Below are 8,960 nucleotides of genomic sequence, written 5' to 3'. Positions count from 1 at the left end.
TATTGAATCTTTATATATACATTTAGATTAACTGTTTGCTGTCATCTATCGCTCTTTAAAAACCCTAATTACAGGTCCTTCTAAAAAAATTAGCATATTGTGATAAATTTCATTATTTTCCATAATGTAATGATAAAAATTAAACTTTCATATATTTTAGATTCATTGCACACCAACTGAAATATTTCAGGTCTTTTATTGTTTTAATACTGATGATTTTGGCATACAGCTCATGAAAACCCAAAATTCCTGTCTCACAAAATTTGCATATTTTAATCCGACCAATAAAATAAGTGTTTTTAATACAAAAAAAAAAAGTCAACCTTCAAATAATTATGTTCAGTTATGCACTCAATAGTCAATACTTGGTCGGGAATCCTTTTGCAGAAATGACTGCTTCAATGCGGCGTGGCATGGAGGCAATCAACCTGTGGCACTGCTGAGGTGTTGTGGAGGCCCAGGATGCTTCGATAGCGGCCTTAAGCTCATCCAGAGTGTTGGGTCTTGCGTCTCTCAACTTTCTCTTCACAATATCCCACAGATTCTCTATGGGGTTCAGGTCAGGAGAGTTGGCAGGCCAATTGAGCACAGTAATACCATGGTCAGTAAACCATTTACCAGTGGTTTTGGCACTGTGAGCAGGTGCCAGGTCGTGCTGAAAAATGAAATCTTCATCTCCATAAAGCTTTTCAGCAGATGGAAGCATGAAGGGCTCCAAAATCTCCTGATAGCTAGCTGCATTGACCCTGCCCTTGATAAAACACAGTGCACCAACACCAGCAGCTGACATGGCACCCCAGACCATCACTGACTGTGGGTACTTGACACTGGACTTCAGGCATTTTGACATTTCCTTCTCCCCAGTCTTCCTCCAGACTCTGGCACCTTGATTTCCGAATGACATGCAAAACTGAGCAACAGTCCAGTGCTGCTTCTCTGTAGCCCAGGTCAGGCGCTTCTGCCGCTGTTTCTGGTTCAAAAGTGGCTTGACCTGGGGAATGCGGCACCTTTAGCCCATTTCCTGCACACGCCTGTGCACGGTGGCTCTGGATGTTTCTACTCCAGACTCAGTCCACTGCTTCCGCAGGTCCCCCAAGCTCTGGAATCGGTCCTTCTCCACAATCTTCCTCAGGGTCCAGTCACCTCTTCTCGTTGTGCAGCGTTTTTTGCCAAACTTTTTCCTTCCCACTGAGGTGCCTTGATACTGCACTCTGGGAACAGCCTATTTGTTCAGAAATTTCTTTCTGTGTCTTACCCTCTTGCTTGAGGGTGTTGTGGCAAAAATTCATCTCAAACAAACATCACTGCGTAAGAGACACTCAGAGTCAAATTATATAAAATAGAAGTATTTATTCTTGCAAGAATAGGAGCAGTCTAATACACAGTTGTTACCCTGTGCAGAAGAGTGACACACCCCCAGACAGACTGAACTAGCTTTTATCTTAGTTTCAAGGCCTTCTTCCCCCCCAGAGCCTTCCTCCCAGTAGTTTTCCATAGACGTCACTAGTTGGCCCACTAAGCTCCCCTGCACCAAATGGCCTTCTGACATCTAGGTCAGAGGTCCTTGTTCGTCTGTTCTCTGGAGTGTCTCCCTCTTCTGCCTCCCCAGGTACATAAACAGAATCTTCTCTCACTACAAGTGAGAGACACACATGTGACATTCTTTGAATCATCTATATTTAACTAAAGATCAATGAATATCATTAAAATTGCCACCACAACTCCTCACTTTTTATCATTCTGATTACCCATAATCACAATAATAAACAATAAGACAAATTTTAAGTCATATCATCACACTTATACTCTTCATCTCTGATTTTTCCATAAATGATCACTCTCCTTGAACCTGTGAAGAAAAGTTTAGAATGAAGAAGCATAAGGCTGTTTTTGTGGGGGAAAGGCCCCGTAATATTTTAGCAAGCAAGTAAACATTTTTACTGGGCCGGGCTAAACGAGAAATCTCTGTTCCTGCGCTCCTGTAAACAGACCCTCAGTCACACCAGTAAGGAGTAAATAGTTATAACACAATAAGGAAACCAACAGAAAAAGTATAATAAAAAATCCCTCAGTTTCAACCCCTGTCCTTGTACGCCATCTCGTAACACGGATGACCGCTGCTTGTAACCTTCTTTAAATCTTTTGCCCTTAATCTTTCTCAGAAAATAAACAAATAGAAGAAAAACAAACAGAACATACATTTACCACATATCTCACTGTAGCTCCCGCTACCTGTATCGTCACATAATTTTGTTCATCCTTGGGATAGACTGTCATTTTCACCAATTGAACAGACAGCATGTTTCACCTGTCACTGTAATCATATTCCCCCATGAATAACAAAATTATTAGAATAACAATCCTAACTCCTATCATTAAGCCTTTTCCATTAATCTACGCCCATCTCCATATTTCACCTCGGTTTTCCTAACCATATTTTGTTCACTTCTAATTCAATTTAGTAAGCTCTATTTAATGCCATATTTAACAAAATCTAACCAGAGAAGTCTTATAATTTTATCCATTCTTCTAACCAATGCAGTTGTTCAATATTAACTCTAATATTTCCATTACAGACACAATCAATATATTTTCTACATTTACAATCAAATCAATACCTAGTTTGATTCAATCAAACAAAATCATCACAAAAACAGATTCTTCTGTTAAACTTAAACCATCAGTTGTGTTGATCATCTCGTTCGCCCCACGGACGTTCCGTGTTCTTTTACCTTTAACTTTTAATTCAAACATGCTGTGGTTCTACTTAATAAGCTTCAACAATTATCCCTATAATTTACATTAATTAATAGATCTTCTCTTCCCAAAAACATTTTCCTTAAATATTTCCTAATGAATAAGTAACCAATCAAATCTTTTGATCTACTGTATATCAATACTAAGCCCTATTTTGATTTAATCAAATAAAATCCTCAAAATAATCACAAAACCAGATTCTTAAACCATTAGTTGGTTCACATCCTCCTCCAGGCGTGTTGATCATCTCGTTCGCCCCATGGACTATGGGATGGTTGTGGCCTGTTGGTGTAGGTGAGAGGCTTGGACCCAGGTGTCACACTCTCCAACCATTTTCTGATCCTTATAAGGTTTTCCCTTATATCACGACCGCACCCCCACTGGAGTGAACTGTCACCTGTGAATGGAGACCTTAAGTATTTTGTTAGTGACCGCTTGACAGCCGCTCGTCCCCTTTGGTGTGACCTGTGGAATCAACAACCTGAAACATATTATCACCGGATAATTTCTTGCTCACTTAATAGCACTCGGGGTCCTTTTACCCTGAAAAACACTCAACCCACTTTGCTCATGTCCACACAATATTTATACATTTGGAACAGAATTAGTTCTGTTTGATCCAATCCATCCTGACATTCTGTAAAAGGAAAATTTTAAGTTATGCGCTGCGCAGGTGTAGCACCTTTCTGCCACACTAATAACCCAGGCCAGGACAGTTAGCCAAATTCATCCATAACCATCATTTTATTGGGCACATTTTGCCCTGTCTCCCAATCCTGCATGCTCTCTGTAAAGAGAAACAAATTTCGAGGTTATTGTCAGATAGTAAAGTACGTAGTTTCTTTTGTCTACTGTTCTCCCGTGTCCTTCGATGCCCTGGCGTTTCCTGTTGAAACAATCTTTGTTATTGGTGTGTGCACACTCACAGACATCAATTTTGTTAGGCAGAAAAAAATGGCTTCTTTCAGGGCTTTTATCAAATTACCCAAGGGCGTAGGTTTAGGGGGGGACGCTAGGTACTAGTCCCAATCAATATTTTGAGATGACAAATTTGTCCCCACCAATATTTAGCAAGCTCCTTTGAACTGCTATTTTGATATTTGCGCTGCATTTGGATCTTTGCGCTGCCATTTGGATCGATTCCAACGGCCAGGACGACGACAGTACAAGATACGCCGTAATTTGATTGGCGGCGGGGTATCTGACAGGCAGGCTACACGCGCGGGCCGGGACTACTTTTTGTGCTTGCACTCACTGGCAGCGAGCGAGCGGGTGGTGTGTGTGTGTGCGCGCGTGACGACGCCGACGGTAAGTTACCAGGGCTGTCTCTGCGTGCCATATACAAAGGCCAGAGTAAAACATTTTAATATTCCGGTTTTTTGCCCCTTTTTGTACTTTGTAGATCAGCTATGTCACCCAAGAAGAAGAAAGGGGACATACGAAGCTTTTTCATAAAGCAGAGTGTAAGTAGGCAAAAATAACTAGCAGTAGTAGTGACTGACCAGGCTTTCAAATGCAGATTCTAGTGGAAAATAGTATTAACTGGTGATCCTGGTTACCCAGGATATTGTTACAGTTAAACCTAGCTTGAAGCTTCTGCAATCTTTCAAGGTTAGGAGCATTAATTAGGGGTGTGCAGCACAGATAGACTCATGGAAGTCGCACTATCATGATAGAATGCTACGTTAGCAAGTCACTGAATGTTAATTAGCCTACCTTAACTTAGAATCTTGCCGTCATAAACAGTGGATCATCTGAGACATTTTTCGTTTCTACATTCTGTTTATGTAATGTATTTGTGAGTGTAGCCTACTTGCTTAGACACATGTGCTGGAAAAACATGTTGGCAATGTTAAAAAGGCAAAAGTTAACACTGTTGGTTATTCAAATATAATAAATCATTATTTGATTGATAATATCCAAAATAACAATGTCTGGTAGGAGGGTTAAACTTGCTAGCCATAGGATAGACTACAAAATTAATTAACCATTTTGTATGCAGGAAAGACAGCATCAAACCACAACAGATTTACATTTATTCATTTAGCAGACACTTTTTATCCAACGACTTACAATTGAGAACAATAGAAATGACAAAGGAAATCACCATTAAAGCACTGTTACTTATCTTACAACAAAATAATTCCCGGCTGGGGGGGGGGGGGGGGGTTGGGGGCGGGGGATGTCCCCACTGAAGCTGAGACCAAACCTACGCCCATGAAATTACCCCTAGTGTTCTCCCAACATTTATTCAGCAACTGTGAACCCCTTAATAAACCATATTTGGCAATTGTTATACCATCTCCCTCTTGATGCACGACACAACTCGAGCACCAATTTAACACAACATTTAACATAGTGTTTTTTTATAAAGTTTGCCATCAACACTAACCCAAACGTTGTCCTTCAGACAAATTCCCTCCAGACATCTTTCTCTGCCTCTGAAACAAAAATATTACATTCTTCACTTAAAGCCACAATCTCATCTTCTTATCGAAGTATTTGAAAGGCAACGGCCCTCAGTCTCACAGCGTATTCTGCTTTTCAGGCCTGTTGTTCGGTCTCTTCAAGTCAGTCATCTACAAACATTTCCAAAGTCATCAATTTTCCCTATCAGGTCAGGTCGTGCTGTGCAGACTTGGTCAATGTCAGTCAATCATTTCTCCCCCTTTGTTCACAATAATCATAAATGTGAGGGGCTCTCTTGAGTCAATCATGTTGACTTAGCCAATATGTCACTTTGTTGTTTCCCTCAAATCTACAACATTTTCATTTATCTCAGCCCATGCCAGATGGTGATCTACAACTACACAATTCCAATTTACTTAAACTGATCTTCAAATCTACATTATGTATGACAAAAGTATTACTACCAGACAGAGCTTGATGGCCAATCAACTTAAAGCTTGTCCCATGTTCTGTATTGTCTTTTCATCACAATTATCAGCTTCTTTAAAAGTTGTCATTTGCCTTAACCCATCTGTAATGATAAACTCATTCCAGAGGTTAATGACGCAATATACACACCATTCAGGCGGAATATTAGTGCCCCAAACTAATACATACAAGACATAAAGTGCTGTCACCATCACACGCACTCATTCTAGACACACATATGTTAACTGCTCATTCTCAATGTTCACTTTTCTTTATATTATTGCTAAAAGATTTAAATTTTAAATAAGATTTTAACCTTTCCATTTTCCTGTAGATTCTATCTAATTTTACATGGTCTCTTAACCACTTTCAAAGCATGTCTTGTTCATTATTCATTTGACAAGTCAGCTGGGTTGTTTTGGTTCCCTATCATTATTTTTCTTCAGCTTGCTCAGGCAGGCCGATAACAGAAAGACAGACACAGTTACCATCCCTTCCTCCGCTCAAACAGTCTCTCTCACTATAAACAAATAATTTTTCCACCAGCCTCCTAAGGCTGTAACTTAGACAAAATTTGTATTCATTACAATAACCTTTGACCATTCACCTTTGTCATCCAGACTTTCCTTAAATCAAAAGCTGTCTTCATCTTTAGCCACCACCATGTCTAACGACCTTCAAGAGTTAAAACTATGTTATAGACATATTAGTTCAAAATCAACACATAAAAAGTTTTGCTACTGTCTCCACAACAACTAATGGGAATCACTCAATGGCCTCAGCTGGCTCCTGCTCGCCCACTCCTGTTAGCCCTTTATCTATAATCTCCATCAGGGTGTTTTCCCCTGGCATATTTGCAGACGCTTGTCACAATAAAAAAACAAGCCATACAACTAATGCGGTTTCTTCTGGCGAGTGGTATATATAGAGGAGCTTTGCTTTATTGGGGAGACATGCCGTAACTCGTCACCGCGTCATCTCCCCTTAACGGCATAAGGACGCTGCTGGCCTCACAGCTCCTGCTCAACCCTCATACCTGTCTCACATAACACACCTCCATTCAGGAGATGCCCAATGACTTTACGTGATCCACTCTGGCTTAGGTTGCCCCCTGTCTGGCCAAAGAAGGTCTTACCCGTCATCGAGATGGTCACTCGTGCCCACTGGTGACCGCTCTTTCCAATCACACAATCAGTTCTCTTCAACAGAACTCAGCTATTTTCTGGAGCTTAGGAAAGGCACGTTCAAGAGTCACCAGGGCCATTCGGATTGCCTAATAGTGTTCACACAGGGAGACAGGTCAATAACAACAGTATTTAATCACTTAAATCCATTAACTATCTTAAAAGCAGCAACCTAGCTACTTGGATTATACTCAGTGAATTTAGATCACAACCGTACATTCAGTGTACTTCATCTGTAGCCGGAGCCATCAGTCCTGAATGGTGGAGACTAAATGAGACAAAGAAGTTACTGGTCCTAAAATAAGCTAATCAAAATGTCATCTCTATCTGTATTATTATTTTAAATACTTCTTTAAAGTCATTCAGTTTTATTTTTAAAACATCTCTGTGTCTATGATCTTCAACTGAAACACTGTGCTTTACTTATTATCACAGATACCAGCTTTTAGCTGACTCATTGAATGAGAGAGACTCTGAGACTCTATTGGATGGTACACTGCTCTCTCATATACATCAAACTTTTATCTACCATCTTTTAACTCTATCCCAGCTTAAGGCATCTTTGCCAGAAATTACATACGGTTTCAAATAAACATATTATTTATATTTGTCTTTTGCCCACCTCAGGGAATTTAGACATTACAAATTTCCACTCAGATTGAGTCTCTGTCGCACTGGCAGTTTCAGGCACAGCACACATCAGATTTTAGATAAGCGAACTGTTTCATTACAGCCCATAACAAACTTATCTTTTGAAAGCAAAACATCAGCTTCTAGTTCTTTCATGGTCAACTTTTCAAGCTGTTTGTTTAATCAGATGCCTTTCAACACATTTTACATTTAGCAACTGTTAATTCAGTAGCCTACTGCTTCTGCTTATTTGTTCTTACATAATGGTATAATTATTCTAGTTCTCAATAACGTTTCACATTTCTCAATCTCAATTACCATAGCTTAATCTCTGACTTCAAAGTTTTCTCTTCTAGGAGTTTATCAGTCTCCAATCAGGATTCACACTAACTTTGACAAGGCTACTCTGCATCTTTTGCAGTTATTATAAATCATCTTTGAGATCTGTCTCTCTATATTACCTTTACATATTTTGCAACTCACATTTGTTGGAGTCACAAAAGGATTCACTTTAAGACTTCAATCTTTTGACCTTGTTTTTTATCTCTTATTTCTCAGACCAAAAATTGTCACTGTCGTCATTTAAACACTGATCTATTTTCAACCCCACATTATTATCAGAAATGTGTCACGTGTTAAATGGTCCTGCTGACCACAATCAAGACACTCTCTGTCATCTGGTTGGTTCGTGTGTCAGCCTCAACTACAGCATCAGACACCTTGCAGTTTGATCACTGTGAGCTTCCAAAGGGCTTCAACTTAACTGCACGCCCAGTGTGTGTCCCATTCAGGAATGTAAACAGAGCCACTGATAAGCAGTTCTCTGTATTCTTTTTACAGTCCACCAATGGTGGATTTACTCACAATAGCCAAATCATAATCTTCATCTTTATTATTGGCAGAACATTATACATTATTGATTTCCAGAATCTTTGGACATAGCTGTCTTTACACCTTACTAATTTGGTATTATCATCAACAACACTAATTACAAGTACTGTTGCTGTTATCCCAGCTTATCTTTTACAAAACATCATCTGCAAATCTCTTCAAAGTGAGATCTTCAGAGCAGAGCTGTTTACAGCATTTGCTCTCTTCTGTCTCACTATTTATTTACTTATTTATTTTCCCGGACTGTTCCGTTACTCTTCATAAAGTGTAACAATTTGTACATCATTATTTTCATTACAACTGGTTTGAAGCCTTTTTTCCTTCCATCACATTATTGTCTCAGTCTTATCTCAACTGTTTCTCCAAAACAGATTATATTACTCAGTCCGTAAATTACACAGACAACCATTATAGCTACTTGCTTCAATACCCTTATTTTCTTAACATTAATAAAATAAGGCAGATATATCATCATTTCAATCATTATTTTATCAAAATCTAGAATTGTTCTCCATTCTGCTTAAAACATTCTTCATATCATGTTAATCCCTGTCAATCATACAATGCCTTATTTTATTCTAAAACTTTTCATATCATTTAAACATTTTACATTTGACTTCC

The sequence above is a fragment of the Rhinichthys klamathensis genome, unplaced genomic scaffold (genome assembly GCF_029890125.1).
Source record: "Rhinichthys klamathensis goyatoka isolate OS25496 unplaced genomic scaffold, OSU_Roscu_1.1 h1tg000384l_1, whole genome shotgun sequence".
NCBI classification, from domain to species: Eukaryota; Metazoa; Chordata; class Actinopteri; order Cypriniformes; family Leuciscidae; genus Rhinichthys; species Rhinichthys klamathensis.
The sequence above is the reverse complement of the archived record's forward strand: the minus strand, read 5'-3'. Positions refer to the sequence as shown.